The sequence below is a fragment of the Diprion similis genome, chromosome 1 (assembly GCF_021155765.1).
Source record: "Diprion similis isolate iyDipSimi1 chromosome 1, iyDipSimi1.1, whole genome shotgun sequence".
NCBI lineage: Eukaryota > Metazoa > Arthropoda > Insecta > Hymenoptera > Diprionidae > Diprion > Diprion similis.
Genome location: NC_060105.1, coordinates 16,717,972 through 16,735,629, shown reverse-complemented (window position 1 = coordinate 16,735,629; position 17,658 = coordinate 16,717,972). Strand labels below are relative to the sequence as shown.

General features: G+C 35.5%; 1 protein-coding gene across 1 annotated transcript in view; it reads right to left on the bottom strand.

Moving 5' to 3' along the window:
* The window catches only part of LOC124405108 (nucleoredoxin-like), a 49,947-nt gene that overhangs the window by 12,623 nt on the left and 19,666 nt on the right, over window positions 1–17,658 (bottom strand). The gene's annotated exons all lie outside the window — the stretch shown is intronic.

The following is a 17,658-nucleotide window of genomic DNA, read 5'->3' as shown; positions in this document are numbered from 1 at the left end:
TACTTTTTTCCCGCAAATGCGGGAGATAGATGTTCCTACGCATATTATGTAACTCTTACCATTGATTTGTAATTGTTATTGTCGGATTTGTAAATCGTGTCACAATTGCTGTAGTTTTACTTCCAAAAGAGTGCCGACGATATGGGTCATTCTATGTGAATTCAACGACGTTTTTTGAATGACCACTTCAATTTGAAATTTTTTTTAACATGTGTTTATACATGCAGAAAGAAGTATCCACCGAAATTTTCAACTCCTTATCTCAACTTGTACCGCAGTTATTGATTTTAGAAGAAATATTCTTAAAATATTCATAACTTCTATAAAAATCAAAATATTTTAACTTTTGAGTGGACCATTTTTTTTGTTTTTTATTTACTTTTCGGAAAAAATTGTAATGTCATTTTGGACGTTTTTAGCCGATTTTAGCCAAAGAAGTCGATTTCCATTCAATGGGACACCTTCGATTTCTTTCAAATAAATTTATAAAATTCTGTGTAAAAAAAATTCTGAGATATCAGAAAAGATGGGATCCAAATTACTTGTTGTAAAAAAATTTTTTTGCCATTATTATTTAATTTATTTTATTTTTTTCCATATTCATAATATGATATAGAGGTGCTACTAAAAGTTAGCTAATTAAGATGATACTAATATAATCCTACATAACTGTCAATGTACTTAATAATTTATATAAAATTTCTTGAATATAGCTCAAAAAGTATCCAAATTTTCATTCTTATTATTGAATATTCTATTCTTCAAAACTTCGTAAGACAAAATAAACGTAGACAAAAACATCTCAGAACAAAACATCTCGAGGTGACGGGTCACGGCTGCATTGTATGCAGTTCGTCGGTGTGTGTGGGATCAGTGGGGTTTTTTTTCATCCCTATTTCTTTTGTCGCAAGTTATTTCGTCGACGTTTCATCTGATATTATTGTGACCAGTTATACCAAGACGGTTATTTTGTCGTTGAGATATATTCACATCGGCCGGGCCATCTGAATCGACGGTTAGGAGAAGAAAGGAGACCGTTTAAAAAATTTCCACATCCCCAAAACTATTAACCCTCGGAGAACACACAGAGATTTTACCATTATTTTACGCAAATTTTTTCACATTCTTACCCAAAATATAAAAAGAATCTTAAAAGTAATAATTTTTTCACAAAATTTCCTTTTTTCATGAAAAAAAATTTTTCTTCAATTTTTTTCGGTGATTTAATATTTCTGAAGAGGTATTGGAATTATATAGATTTTACAATATTTGAGGAATAGCAAAAAAAAATTTCGAGTTGATGGGATGAGTGGTTCTGAAATGGTAGACTGTGGAAAAAGCAAAGGGTCTCATAAATCCAGAGAGTACTCATTGTCAGTAATCGAAAAAATAGGTGTGTACTTCGAAGGTAGATCTGTTCATAACGAAATATAGCGTAAAACTTAGTCAGACGTTGTAGCTATGCAAAAAAAGAAAAAGAATCAAAATCGATTCAGTAGTTCTGGAGTTATGAGCGAATATGCATAGAGACAGGCAGAGAGACGTTGAGTTTTAGATGCAGAGTGAATTTCTAACGACTACATAATCCGTCGTGTGCTAAAATTTAATGAGTACGCGCTACAATCTAAAGGCGGGTATTTGTGTACGCGACCAACCGTCATAAATGTAACCTAAAAAATGTTGACAGTTGTCGTTGGCAGTTGTGCTCAACGTCGACGACTGTAAAATTTTTTGAGGTTATGTACATCGCAGCGAATTCTCGTTTGAATTTATGGCGGTTGATCATCCTGGCAAATAGTCGTTCTCGGATTGTAGCGCATGCGCGTTAAATTTTAATAAACGACGAAGAAGAGAAGGTAGAAATTAATCTGAGTAATTTCATATAACAAGCTGAGATATCAGTAATGTGAGAAAAAAATTTCTCCTTCGAATTTTAGAATTGATTCATTTCAAGTGTGTTTTATCCGATGCTGCAATGTTTTTGAGTTTATTCTGCTCGCTGACCAAATGCTCATGAATTATTTGTCGAGAATTCAAGATATCTTACGTGCCAAATAGTTTCGACGACGAGAAGTGAAGTAACATATTTCGCTCATTAAGTTGAAGAAAAAAACTTTGCATTGATTTACTTTGATTTACTATCCTACCACGCTTGCATTGTTTGCTTTATTCACTTTTAGTTCTACCTTATGTATGGAAAGTAAGGTCAAGTCGAAAAAGTGGTTGAAATAAAGACGTAGCAAAACTGTAACTAAGAAAGTCTCACTCAAGTCAATCGGGTTGCACATAATTGAATAAGTTCTCGTGAAATAGGAAAAAATTTTGAAACGCATAATTTTTAATTGAATGCTCTTATAATGGCAACAACTTTAGAAAAATAACATTATTCTATCATTTTTTACCGAAAAATCTACATTGCCTCGCTGATTTAAATTGCCAATCGTTCATTTTATTTGTGAACAATTTCCCATAAATTGTCTGAGTGAAGTTTGGGTTAACAATGATATCATCTGTTAATTATAACGATTGTGCGTATCGGATTTTTTTTACCAACTGATGAGCTCAATAAAAAAATCTGTCTCCGCAGTTTTGTATATTAGTGTTTTTTCTTTGCATTCCTATCGGCATACAATTCTTCAAAATTAAAAATTCTGCCCGAGGAACGCTCCAGCATTCGACTCGCGGTAGCAGTTTTGTTTTTTGCGTACAGATTGTACTTGTTTGCCAATCTTGTCGCCGTAGGCGAAATCGATTCTTCGTCAATGTATGTACGTGTGATTAACGCCACCCCATTTGATCCAGTTCGCTTGAGGAAGCAGCGACGGGGCGCTCGAAGGGTGCGAGGAAAAAATCATGCGAGTAAAGGGGCTTTGACTCGGTGTTGAGTTGGTAACAAAGCGCACGCTTGATCTGAACTAGAGATTAAAGATGCATCGGGCGTACAGTCGGGAAAACAAAATCATGACTAAACAAGGGTCTAAAAACTATAACTTACTTCATCAAGTTAAATATTCTCAAAGAAAAGTCCCTGTGATTCGGCAAAAAGGTTTTATCATTGAATTTCAATTGTAACAACATCAGAAAATTACATCATTCAATTTTTATTTCACCGATGAAATCCATATAATTCGTCCGATTTTGGTAGAAGAGAGCTTATTCTATTAACAAATAAACACATTACTAACCGTTTGAAACAGAGTTTCTCTTGAGTCCGTGCACAAGTGAAAAAATCCGATGTGTATAATCGTTATAAGTAACAAATGATAAACTTGTGATTTAGCAACAAATACAGTATTTTTACCAAAAATCTGCCTTATAATCAGACGACCGATGGAGAATTCATTCACGAATAAGATGAGTTATAATTAATTGGAATTGGACAAGAAGGGTAATTTTTCCAGTGAAAAATTACAGAATAATGGTACTTCTCTGAAGTTGTTAACACAATATGAAGACTTTGCAATTAAAATGTAGCGTTTTAAATTTTTTCCCCGTCCCACGGCAACGTTCTCAGTAATGTGTAACTAGACCAACAACAACTTAAGAGAGACTTTCCAAGTCTTTGTTTTACCTCATTTTTATAACCACCTTTTTGACCTGACTGTAAGCCCCATACGTCCTTAAACTTTGTATCCGTAGTTAAGCTCTTTTTAAGTTCTGGAAACAGTTAGCAATTAGCCTTGTCGCTCACGATATTCCCCTTCCGAAGGGGTTTCGTTATATTTTCTCTCACCTATTCTGCAGTTTAAAAATTATAGCGAATTCTGATGCAAGTAGCTTGCACCAACCATCTAGTTTACGGATTCATACCTCTTGGGACGACTTCTCTTAAGTGGTCATCGAAGTATCAAGAGAATGATCAACCAATAAATCTTTGCAAGTTGTTTAAAAATTGTTTATGATTCTCGTGTATGATAGTAAAATGATAAATGTGGAGTATTTGGTTCAATCAATGTTCTCGAACAATTAAAATTGAAAATAGAGTTGAGAATATTTGATTTGACGTTTAGACAATTAATGATAGACACAAAATGTAGATAAAAAGTATACTTCAAAGGAATCACACGAATATGAAATTTATTGTACATAACAAATGAAATGATGTGTTGGATTGGGTTTTTCAAAGTCTATAAAATTTGTGGTATCCAATCGGACTGTGTTTAGTGATAAGTCTTGTGTTTATTTCATTTTGTGTCCATTGTCCTAGTGTTCGAACAGAATTCCCCTCAATTTTCAAACGTAATGATCAACTATCAAATAAGTCATTGGCAATAAAGTTTGCTCTATATTTAAACATAAATCTTAAAAAGATCATCGCTTTGAAACGGACATTCAAACCATTCTTGAGAAGACTTGGTGATTTTTGATATGATGAATTGGAATCGCATTATTCAATCATTTATTGAATAAAAAAGCGTATCTTTGGACTAATTTTACTAAACCAAGGCTTAATTTTATCCAATAATAAATTCTATACAAACTGCCAAAGGCAGATGTTCTACCACGCACTCAACTAGATAAGAAAAATCAAATTATCAGATAATATCTTAGCGTCATAAAATATCTGGATTCGGCTATTTTAATTGAATTCATTAACAAACCGCTGATTCTTTTAACAAATGATTCAAATTTATATCACCAGTTTGACGGAATTGATAAGTGTGCTGTTGCGGTTGAAACTTGCCGTTCCCTCATTTTTTCGAAGTTCAGCCGGCATCATTTTGTTTAAATTCAACTCGCTTGAATTCATTCCTCAAATTTCTTAACAGACTGAACGATTGATACATGCATAAGCATAAATGATCCAAGCCACGTTGTTTGCCAGTATAAATGAGTTTTTTTCAAATATATAGAGTGATCTTGTTTCTTGCTTCTTGATCTTGATCAATGAGAAACAAGCTGCCGATGGAAAAAGAGAGAGATGCAGGGAAAAGTGGCGTAAGTAGAAAACTCGGTAAAGTAGGATTTGTCTTTATTTACCTGCATTTCTCCGACATCCGAAAAGGCTCTCATCCTCAATTACAAAAAAAAATAAAACTGTCAAATCGTCCCTTGACATGCCTTACTTTGGAGGGTGGTTTCACGCCCTTGGGGTGTTGAATGGCAGATAAAAAAAAATACGTGTCACTCGGTTTTTAGTCTACTATAACATATTACAATAGAAATCAAAACGGAGATATCGACCTGGGATACCACCCTTGTTAGAAGAAGAGCAGAAAAAAAACGTCGACCACATGGAAAGTTTTGGGACGGGGAAACGTTCATACCCGAGGTAAATTACCAGTAACTGAGATTACGGGATACATTTACTTCGGTTCGTTAAATTTTTAGCCCTCCATGAATCTAGCTTCAAGCATAGCGGCGACCTTGTACAGACAATGGAGACGAAAAGAGCATTTCAAACTTGGTCGTTCGCTTTTGCAGTGCATCTGCAGAAATAAAAAAGTCTTTTCCGTATTTCTAGGTTGTTATTTAAATTTGGTTTTCATCAAGCGAAATTAGGAATCAATGTCCATTATACAATAGAGGGAGCTGCATGATCTACATCGCTTTAAAAATACAGTCGCTTTAACTGCCAAACGAATCCTGTCTGTAGACTGATAGCAAAAACCGCCGCTAATGGCGCCAAATTTTGCGATGAGGTATAGGTGAGTCAATTTTTTTACTGCCCGAATTCTGAGCAAACTTGGAAGCACGGGATCGAGATTACTCGAGCCTAGAATAAAGATCGTGCGATAACTTCTACAAGTCAACTCAAAATCTTCTTCGTGTAAGAAGAGGTTAATCACTGTTGTCTTCCGGTGTACATAGTCTAATGTAATCTCATATGTCCTTTGTTATTTTTTTACAATCTCTTTGTAATCCCAAGTAACCTTGACAACCTTTGTAATCTCCAGTAATCTTTGTAATCTCTGTAATCTACATGAGATTTATATATTGTGGTATCATGTTCACTAGAATCAAAACTCAGTTTTCTGCAATGAAAGTGTTGTTGCAAAAAGCTTTTCGCAGAATAGTTGTGGAATTATTTCAAATAATCAGAAGAAAATTGCAACGCAAGAATATTTTCGAAGCCCACCAATCCTTAACCCTTAGAGGATCGGCATACGCCACTTGGTGTAAGGTCATTGACCTACCAACGTTTGACTTCAATTTGGTCCAATGTTCTGGACTTTAGATCACTTTTCTATAGACAAAAATGATTTTTCGAAACTCCGCCGACTCTGATCCTCTAAGTGTTAACTTTATTTCGTTACTATAGTAAGGAACATTACTGAATACGATCAATCCAAGTCTTACTGACGCTTTCCCTTTGCACTGTTCGAGAAACACGTGGACGAACCATGAACTATTGAGTGGACTAGACTTTATCGGGAGAGAAGAGCTGGAAGAGTTATACCTCATGTATACTTTTATCGCTACGGAACCACGATGCAGGGTAGAGTACACGAATGAATTGGATCGATCTTTACATGGGGCGGGGGGGGGGGGGGGGGGGGGGGGGGTTTACCAAACATGGCAGCGAAGTAGGCTACAGAAGAAAAGAAGACGTTTCTTCCGCATGCGGAAGCGGGACGTACTATGGTGCCAATAACCATAAAAACCCTGCGCCCTACTTCGTTATGCGCCCATCACCCCAAAGGGGGGCTCAGATATGCGTGCGGATAATAGGAAAGGAAGGAATAAGAATAAGTAGGAAGTCGGTGGACGCGAAGGACGAGAAGAATGCCCTAAACTTACCCTCGCCTCGTCGAATCATCTCAGGGATTCGGTGAAATTAATTTTCTTGCCTATCGTGCCTACGGACCTAAGGCTTTGGGGTCCTTGCACTCCGCAGGCCATGAGATATACATGAAGCCATATCTTTTCGCACTGCAGGCTATCTCCAGAGTTTATTCTCTTCTCGTCCTTTGACCCAGGGTGAGAGTAATTTTTTTTTTTTCATTTTTACAATTCGAAGTAAGTGCCCATCATGATTAGGCTGATGAAGTATTCCTTTCATTTGAGCAGGTCAATTCACTTAGAAAAATCTGTGTACTTATCGTACTGAACTCCAAGATATGAAATATTTCGATGTGCGGAATACAAAATATTTTATAGACTTTTCCAGACTTTGCGAGGGGAATTATATGGGAATTCAAGAAACACGTAACCTCGTTGGGTTTGAAACGATGCATTCTAGAGGTTCGTAAGAATTCGTGTTATTTGATACAATTTTGAATGTGAATAATTCTAGAGTTTTGAAAACATATCACAAAACTTCACAAGAATTAAAAAAATTCACCAGATTTCATGGGAATTCGTAAGATACGTCATTGGATGTCATGATATTTCGTGTAACGTTACGAGTCGAGATTTTAGAAGGGAATTTGTGAAATTTGAGGTACATCGCCGGATTTTTCATTAAATCTTGTGAAATTTCAGACTTCACCGGGTTCCAAGGCACTTGATGGAACTCCATGAAAAATGAGATTTTACATATTTCATGGGTATTCGGATAGATCGATGTTATAGGTAACCAAGATTTATCAGAATTTCGCGAGAAAAACTAGAAGCACTGCCTTTACGTGTGGTTTACTCTTGAGTGAAATCAAAAATCTAATAGCTATTAGCGTTTTTTAAATCTTGAATGGTATCCATATTTCACGGTGGAAATGGCATATTAAAAAAGTGCTTCGCCTAATGCAAGACACGATGCTTTATGAAATGAGCCATAGCCCCCGATTTTTCCGAATCACTTTCATATTTATATACGAAATATATACGAGTATAAAATGACAACCATGTATGGGGCATTCCACGCCAATTCGACCTGGGTTTTACCCCTGAACTCTCAGATTTGGCGCGCAATTTTTTCAATAATTGTTCTCACTTTGAAAGGTACTCGGTTTTTTTTTTCAACTCAATTTGAATTTTCTATCATTTTTATAGACGATTTTATCGACTGACCAAAATTACAAATTAGAAAAATTTCTGAAAAATCCTGTGTCAGGTATCAAAATTTTTAAGCTCCGAACCGAAGTGGGCCGATTTTCCCTTCGTACTGTTTTCAAGCTTTTTCCGAGAAAAACGTTAAAATAAGTAGAAGCGAAAGTCATTTTAGTATGGATGTTTGCTGAAACATTTTTACATGTCACATTGGGTTTTTTTAAATTTTTTCAGACTTCTCGTAAGACATTTTTTCTTCTCTTCATTTTGTTGATAAAAAAAATTGCAAATTGTAAAATGGTTCCGAAGAATTTGAAAAAATTTTCATAAACCGATGTGACATGTAAAAATTTTTCAACAACCATCCATACTAAAATGACTTTGACTTCTAAGTTTTTTAACGTTTTTTCGGAAAGAGCTTGAAAACAGTAAGAAGGGAAAATCGGTCCATTCCAGTTCGAAGCTTGACAATTTGGATACCTGACACAGGATTTTCAGAATTTTTTCAAATGGATTTTGGTCAGTCGATAAAATCGTTTCTAAACATTGAAGAAAATTCAAATCGAATGGAAAAAAACTGTCAAATTGGTGTGGAATGCCCTGTATCTACATTCATATAAGTACAGAGTCGAAATGATAGCCATAAACAAGCGCAAGTTTTGAGACAACGAAAATAAGTCTCTGAAATGACTTCCTTTCAGAACTGCGGCTCTATCTCACGATGAGTATTCTCATTGCAGCTTCCTGCAGCGTTTTTCCCTGTCTTTTATACATTCTCGGCCGAGAGACGATGAATAAACACGCCTGCACACTGGAACGCTGCCTCACCTTTCTCAGCCATGCATTACAAATCTTCGCCTGGTGAAATTTCAAACAATGATCGGGATTCTCGTTTCCGATTGACACCAGAAAGATCCAGAGTTCGTGAGAAAATATCGATGTGCACGGAAAATTTCAGTAAAACTCTGGCATAAATTTCTTCCATTTCTTTCGATAAAATTATATTTCGATTGAAAATTATAAAAAGAATCACATAAATTCTGCAGCCAAAACTGAAAATATCCCAACCAAAACTAAGGTGGGCAGGCAAATATTAACTATCTATTGAGTTTTCAACCGATTGATAATTTTTTTTTAAGAATTAAAATTTTATTTTCAATTTTCAAGGTTCAATGTATTTTTCCTGATACAACAACTATCTGCAAATTTTTATAGAAATTTGGAAAATAATTAAAAATTCGAGATAATTTTTTTTTTCAAATTTTTTATTCTTGAATTTCAATAAGAATTTCGTGAGAGACGTTATATCAGGAAATATATATTGAACCCTGAAAATTAGTGTAAAATTTAAATATCAGATGAAAAATTATAAATGTTTAAAGAATACCTTAAAAAAATTACCGTTTTGTCTGCTCACTTTGATTTCGGTTGGGATATCTTTGGTTTTGGTTACAGAATTTGTATAATTTTGTTTCTTAATTTTCGAAAATTTCGTAATCACCGTTAAAATATCAGAGGTAGTAAAATCTCAAAAAGAATTTAACTGATTTTTAAAGTTGGAACAACAATGTGCGATATCGCAGACCAAATCCAGGAAGGTGTGGCTAAGGCCCTGGTAAAACCTAAACCTGGAATGCTTCATTCATACTACCGATAATTTTTTTTAAGGCCAAAATTGGAAGACTGCATGAAAGATTGCGATAAATTTGAATCAGTCCAAAAAATTCAGCTGCTTTTCGTTATTAACTTATTGCGGTATCACAGATTATTATTTATCTTTTAATTTAATCCGGTAAAGATGAAATTTAGATAAATTGATTCGTATTTATAAAATTGCTATGACTTTTGAAATGCATATAAAACAGAGATATGAAAACCAGGCACCATTAACGAATATTCAATCCTCCATTGGCCTCCAGTGTAGAATTCCACTTCCAGGAACAAAATTGCGGTCTCGAAAATATTTTTAGTAATATACTAAAAAAGATAAATAATTCAACTTTTCTCGTAAGTAAATTTCTGAATACATTTTTTTTTAAATGCGAGATTGAAATTTTCGGTAAACTAGATTTCATTTTTTTTTTTGTGGTAGCTATGTTATACAATTTATTTTTATCGGGCAAAAACGTGAAAATGAAACAGAGCCGAGAAAGCTCGTTCAGTTCAGATGGAATTTTTTGATACGTTCAAACCATGCATTGGGGGAAGAACGATGTTTGGTAAAAACTGAAATCTATATTCGTACCTTTGGGCGTTGTTTACATTCGCCGTTGATACATTGACGTGAAAAACAGTGCGGGTGGAAACGTTTTATCCTTCACCACGCAGCAATGGTTGAAGAAACGTTCGTAACGTGAAAATGCACAAACGTCCAATATCAGTGGTACAAAGGGAAACTGAGTGCCAATACGTGCGAATATTGGAAAAAATCATTTTTCATCCGCCTCTCACCATGAACATAACGCTCGAATAGTAACCGCTGTATAATTTATCAAACTAACCCAGCCCTCACGATAAATGGCGACGCAAAACCACTTTATTGTTAGAGCCGTGTAGATAGACTATTTCAAACTAGGGACATATTTTCTTCAGTAGAACAAGATCTGAACATTAGTTTGTGCTGTGCAAAAGCTCCTCTCAAAGTATAGAATTTTTGCCTCGAAATCAAGATGTGCTTTCTAAGTATGTCAATTTTTTCATTTTGAGTAACATGTCAAAAGACGTTGTAATTGTTTAAATTTCGTTGCAGAATTTTTACGTTGGGGCAACCAAAATCCAGGTACATAAGCAAATTCAGGACCTTTTATACCTGTTATTTAAAATATCGAATTGAAGCCAACCTCTTAAGGTCGTCAGAAAAGATATGTCATTATCTGTCTTAAAATGATGGGAGTCGTTATCTAAATGAGAAACAGTTACATGGCATGAGGATATGATTAATGAGGATTCTTAGTTCGTCAAAACGAGTGTTTAAAACTCATTCCGACCAGAAGAAAAGTGTTGTCAGGTCTGAAACAGTCTCGTGTATAGGTCTGTATCTGAAGAAAAAAGAGGACAACACGATTGGGCACAAGTGCCTACAACGCCTGTTCGATTTTATAAGGAGTTTCCTGACAAACAAGCAATTTCGTGGACAAATGGCTAATTGACCATGACAAAGATTGATCTACAGTATTGGCTTCCGGATTCGGGGGACCAAGCGTGCGCAGATAGGTTGGAGTCAGGAAAGGAGGGTCATCGGCGTCCTACAAGGAACATCAGTTTGGTGCCCCCCTCTGATTTCGTTGAGACTCATGTATGTTGTAGAATATTGAAAACTAAGAGACACATATTTTTTTTTATCTGCGAAAAAATGGTTTGAAGGGGTGAAAACGACCCCCAAAGATGGGGACATAAATATTTAAATGAAACCAACACTGAAATGTTTTTGTAATGAATAGGAAAACTTCAGCGTTAGTTTTGTTCAAATCCATCAAGCGCATCAAAAAATCTGTTCATTGGATGGCCATCTTTGGGGGTCGTTTTACCCCTCTAAACCGTTTTTCCGCAGATAGAAAAAAGACGTGTCTCTTAGTTTTCAATGTTCTACAGCATACAAGAGACTCATTGAAATCAGAGGTGGGCATCAAACTGATGTTCCTTGTTAGTATAGAAGGTAAGGGCGCTTGTTTGCAATGGCTGATGCAGATTTGTTGTTCAACCAACTCAACACTCGCCGTACACATGGGTATCTAATTAATTTTATCCACTACAGTGCCCTGATTGGCTATTAGAAGTAGAAGGTCATGTAGTACTCCTACCCTTACCACCCGAGCGAACTCACCCGTTTTCTTCCCACATTGAATAAACAAACGAACGGAAAGGGTTCAAATTTCGACATTGTATTGCTATTTTGTAGCGGAAATCCTGAAAGTTACTTGAATTTCGAAAATCGTCAAAAAAATTGTGTGGTTTTTGACACGTGTTGCTATTCCCACATTTTCCAAATTTGGAATCTTACATTACGCGACCCTAACCTCAATTTCGTGCTTCTTGAGTAATGCGTAATGCGTAATATACTTCGCGCATGCGCATTCGCAGACTCACTCTACTGTCATAAAAATAGATACTTTGTGTACGGAAAACATGCATGAAAAAACGCATAAAACATGCTCGCGTTATATAAATGAAATTTTTATCACTATAGATAGATTGCAACGAGTGATTAACGACTCCAGTAAGCCTCTCGTTCCACCTCCGTACAAAGTAACCCATGTTGAATAGATGTGCTCGAGTTTAGGTATATTGAAGGGAAAACGGAATGCCTCCCGTGGTGCCCAGGGGTTACTTCCCATGGCAAGGACTGGAGACTGGATGGAACGAGGGTGAGGATCAACGGGGTGGCTGAGTAAAATCGAAATTGGAATAGGCGTTGCCGTGTAATGGAAGGACATTGTTGTGCGATTTGATTTGGAAAACGGTTTTAAATTTACGTATGTCGAGTTTCGTGCGTCCGAGATTATCATTATCATAGTTGTTGTAACATGAATTTAAAATAGTTATGCTGAGGTCCGATGGACAAGTTAAGCACACATTTGTGCAAGACGTCCATTCTGAATGTTGTTGTTGTCGTCGTCGTCGTCGTCGTCGTCGTCGTCGTCGTCGTCGTCGTCGTCGTCGTCGTCGTCGTCGTCGTCGTCGTCGTCGTCGTCGTCGTCGTCGTCGTCGTCGTCGTCGTCGTCGTCGTCGTCGTCGTCGTCGTCGTCGTCGTCGTCGTCGTCGTCGTCGTCGTCGTCGTCGTCGTCGTCGTTGTTGTTGTTGTTGTTGTTGTTGTTGTTGTTGTTGTTGTTGTTGTTGTTGTTGTTGTTGTTGTTGTTGTTGTTGTTGTTGTTGCACGCACGCACGCTTGTGTATAAAGATGTATTGTTCGGAAGCAAATATTATTTGCTGCTACCAGCTGAATAACTAGGTGTATAAAGCTAAAAACAAAAAAAAGAAAAAAAAACTATTGGATGGTTATCTCGTCCGATTTAAAAAGGCTGCGTTTGGAATTTAAAGTTTTCCCATTTTAATGATCTACGGATGTTGTCATTTGTTAAAAAGAAGATAAAGCATATCGTGGACGAAAGTTTCGGGAAAAAATAGAGAATTTTTCGTACAGTTGGATAATGAAATCTGAAATAATTAACAGGAACTTTTTTCAACTATGTGTTACAAACTAAGGGAAAGAAAGAAAAAAAAAAAAAAAAAAAAACTTCGTAGGATCAACAAAAAAAAGTGGGTGACTTCAAAAATAACATTTAATGTATTACATGAATCATTCAATAAGGAGATGCCCGAGAGGGTAAAAGTTTTACGACTTTGACCTGCGCAGTAAACCTCGGTAAGTAGTTGGGTACCGATTTTGAGCGCGCCACGCGTAACACATTCCGATCAATTTTCACATTCCGGTGTACGAAAAGTTTCCACATTTTTTATTTTACTTGACATAATGCATTCCAAGGATTATTACTGTTTTTTTCAACTCTTACCGCTTTACCGGTGAACAGTTCAGACTCTATCATAATTCGTTGAACCAATCAGATAATCTCTATGAATCTTGTTACGGCAGTCATTTCACAGATATGTGAAAAAAGTCGTTTTCAAAATGCCATGTTCAATGTTCCAACAAAAATCTTTTTTATTTTATTTTCTCACAGAAATCCTACTTCTGACGTCAAATGTTATGACAAAGTGTGGTCTAATGGCATAAGGTCGTATCTACAAAAAATTCGATTCAAGTGGCAAAAGAGCGTATAAATTTTTTTCTTCCTTCGCTCTGAGGATGAACGAAACGTATAATTCAAGAAAAATCAGACGCTTAGAAATACAAAGGCAGAAGGTCGTATGTTAGGCGATTACGACCTTTTTCCATTGATAAGTTTATGAAAAAAAATATCAAAACAGATGGCCGTAACAACCATTTTATTCTGAAATCACTGTAGATATCATTGAAATGCATCTAGATAAATTGAAATCTGCAAGAATTTAGAAATCTAATAGAAAACATTCTCGAAGATAAGAACAGAAGTTCGTAAGTGCCATTTTTTTTTTTTCAATTTGAAAACGCTCTAAGGACTACTGAAACGCATAAAATATTGAAACTAAGAAAGTTATACAGTAAGGATGCAGATTTTTTGAAAGCCGATTATTCAAATCGTCAATTATAAGAAAAATAGGAATGCTTAAAATAATTTGTGGCGGTTACGCTCTTCTGCAATTGCCGTAGTAGATCATTTTTTAAATTTATATCAGGATCAAAAGTTTGTATCTACCAGCACTTACGACCTTTTCCTTCTAGTCGATGAATTTATACTCGAATCTAAAAAAGTAAAAAAAAATATTTTTTGGCAGATACGACCTTATGGAATTAATCGACACGAATTTGTACGGTTGAATCGACAGGAGAAGCTCGAACCTACCAGTATATACGACCTTTTGCTTTTGATTGTTGAACTGTTGTTCAATTTCAACGTTTCTGACCATATTTTCAGGTCTTAAGCATAGATACGATAAAGAAATTACACACCCTCTTGCCTTTTTCAAAAGCGAATGCAAAATGCAAAATCAAGTACAGCCTGTTATTATCAACAATGTCATTCCATCTAGAAATAGAAATATTTTGGAATCTCTCGTCTCCATTACAGTCGACTTACGACAATTATGTGAAAAAAATCAATATAGATTGCTATGGAATACAATTTGGTGTCAATTTAATACTATCCGATGCTACATTTACGAATTGACTACAAAAATTGTTTCTTATACTAGTCTTATAATAATAGTTGTAATAAACATGACATCACATTTCTGACAGGAAAATTATATGACTATGGGATAGCACTGATTACGAATCGCTTATTGGGTTTCAAAACTAAAGGTTTTGCTTTTGTATAGTCGATTTCTTTACCAGTATTACGGACTATTCATTAATTACGTAAGGACGATATAGCCCCCCCCCCCCCCCCCCTGCCACCATGTAAGAACACATAAGATTTCTTGGACGCCTCTCCGATTTGAAAAACTTATTATGAATTAAAATTTTCTCCAATAACAATATATAAATGAAATTATATATTAAATATGAAAAATAGATCTCATAGTTAGTGGAGCGTCTGAATAGAAATTTTTTGTAATTTTTGAAACTGCTCTTTAATTTTCTATGCGATTTTTGCTTCCTGAGACATTGCTGTACGGACATTTTGTCTCAATGGATAAGATCATGTATAGATTTTTTAACCCCCTCTCTCCCTTGGGACCCTGACGTAATTAATGAATGGCCCCTAACAAGCAGCTAGTTTTCGTTATTGTAAAAGATTTGTATCTTCACTCTATGTATTTCCAAGATCTGTCATAAATAAGACTCGTTATTTAAAAATTTACAACCGTTATTATGGCCTGCACAGTTGCATTAAACCTTAGCATATATACATTTTTTTTTTTTAGATAATTTTTTCCAACATTATACAAGTGGTGAATAATTCTGAAATATCTTTATCCATTATCTTTAGACTTGATTCTGCTGCCTCAAAAAATTTCAACGAAATTTCAATGTCACTTCATTACAAATTTAATTAATACCTCCGATTCTCATCCATTCTTCCATAAGAATACGTGTAAAATGAGCGAAGACACTTTGCTCATATCTTATAAATAGTTCCGTGAATCTATACAAAATTTTAATCTCGTGATCGAATGGCATAAATCTATTGAATTGGCAAGTTTTGGCGAAAACTGAATGTTGATTCTCGTATGGTTGGAACTCCCTTAAGGGTGTGTTCTGGTCTAGGAATTTGAAAAAATCGTCTTTTTTCCACCATATTTTCAAAGTTTAGACATTTAAGAATAAGCCTCTAAGAGGATTTTTGCAAATTCAAATTATTTTCGGAGTTACAGTTATTTTTGTGACGTGCCAACTAAACCAGTCCGATCCGAATCTTTAAACGCGTTTTTCTCGAAACTACTTTTTTCGATACGGTTGACAAGATATCTGAAGTTCTGATGAACCGATTTACTTGAAATTTGGTGGAAATGTTCTTTGTATATCCCTCTATGGCTAGAAGCATAGATTAAAATAAAAAAATTTGTTATTATTTTTAAATAATCCAGCAAGGTCAAAAAACAGGGGCACAAGAAAAATTTTCTTTTCAAATCGTCGGCATTTCGTGAAACATTTTTTTTTCTCCTTCCGTGCTCTGGACTATTGAGACGTCTTTACTAATAAAGAATTTCTTTAAATTTTCTGTTTCGGAATACTACAAGAGTTAAAAACATGTCGACCAGGACGCACCTTTTTTTCTATAGTCCCCACTTTACCACCCCGTAACTTTTTGTAATTTTTGATTTTATTTTTTATGAATTTTTCTTGTAGTCTTGAAACATCAACAAAGGTCTTGTAAAAAGATGGATGGTAAAAATGTTTTTCATTTCTTTTTTATCTCACTTAGAAAAATGCCTAAAATTTGGACCTCTAGACCAGAATTAAACCTCTAGACCTTAACCATCGCATTGGTGTCCTAGCCAAGGAGAAGCTGAGAAAACGGAGGAAATAGAAGCGAGGTAAACGGGCGGGGAAAGAGCGTCGGGGGGGGGGGGGGGGGGGATAGGGCTTATTGGGGTTGGACGTCATTGGATTACGGGGGAAATGAAATTGTGTATCAGTAAGTGGAGGGTGCGGTGGATGGGTTCAGAAGATCCGTCCAAAAAATCTAGAAACCATGTACCTATTAATACATACATACATCTTATACAGATATATATGTATAATGTATATAGCTCAGACTCTTCGCCTCCGGATTGATCTATTTGCTACTTACAGAGCAATCGGGGGAGCCAGTTACTTAGATAGGCTTCTGGTTAGCAGAAGAAAATTTTTTCATCGATTTTGTATCCGTGTTATGCAGTGAGGTGGGAGATAATTCAGGCACAGGATGAGGCTGAAGTTAGTAACGTTATTGCAATGACTCACGTTTCGGAAAGCCCGTTGTTTCGCAATTTTAAGAATCTCTGAAATGGAGTAAATCACAATAAGGCAAAGCGATAAGTCATATTTTTAAAACTTAGCCACTTCAAGGTCACTACAAAATTGCAAAGTCAGACAAATTTTGGAAGAAAAAAAAGTTATTCAAACCCGTAGGACTGAACTTGAAGGACGTTTAAAATTAAATTTTACAAAAAAAAAAAAAAAAAAAAAAAGATGAAGTACGGATGAAAAATATTTATTGAAAATAACAGCTTATGCTTTTAGTCACGGTCGGACCCATCTTCATAGTCTTTTTCATCGCAGTCATCAACGGCGCTATGGATTATAGGCAAGTCGCGAAATGTCTGAAAATAGTATTTTGGTAATCTCAGTAGCCATGCAAAGTATTTGAAACAAATTTGAAGCTAATTGCTATGATACAAGTCAGCTAAATTTTATGACGATTTCGAAAATGCGCTTGGGTCAAACGCAAGTTGCGAAATGTCTGAGAACAATGTTTTTGGTAATCAAATAACACAAACTGTGTACATTTTCCAAATCAGACATATTTTGATGATGAAATCTGGCTTTTTTTTGTTTATGCTCATCTAAACTATCGATTATAAATGGTTTCTTGTTGCGATGATACATCGTTTTGGTAACTGGCACTCCCAATTTTCGTCAATATTTATGTAAGACATTAAGTTCTGATGCCTTGATTGAATAAAGTTTAAAAAAATAAAATTTGT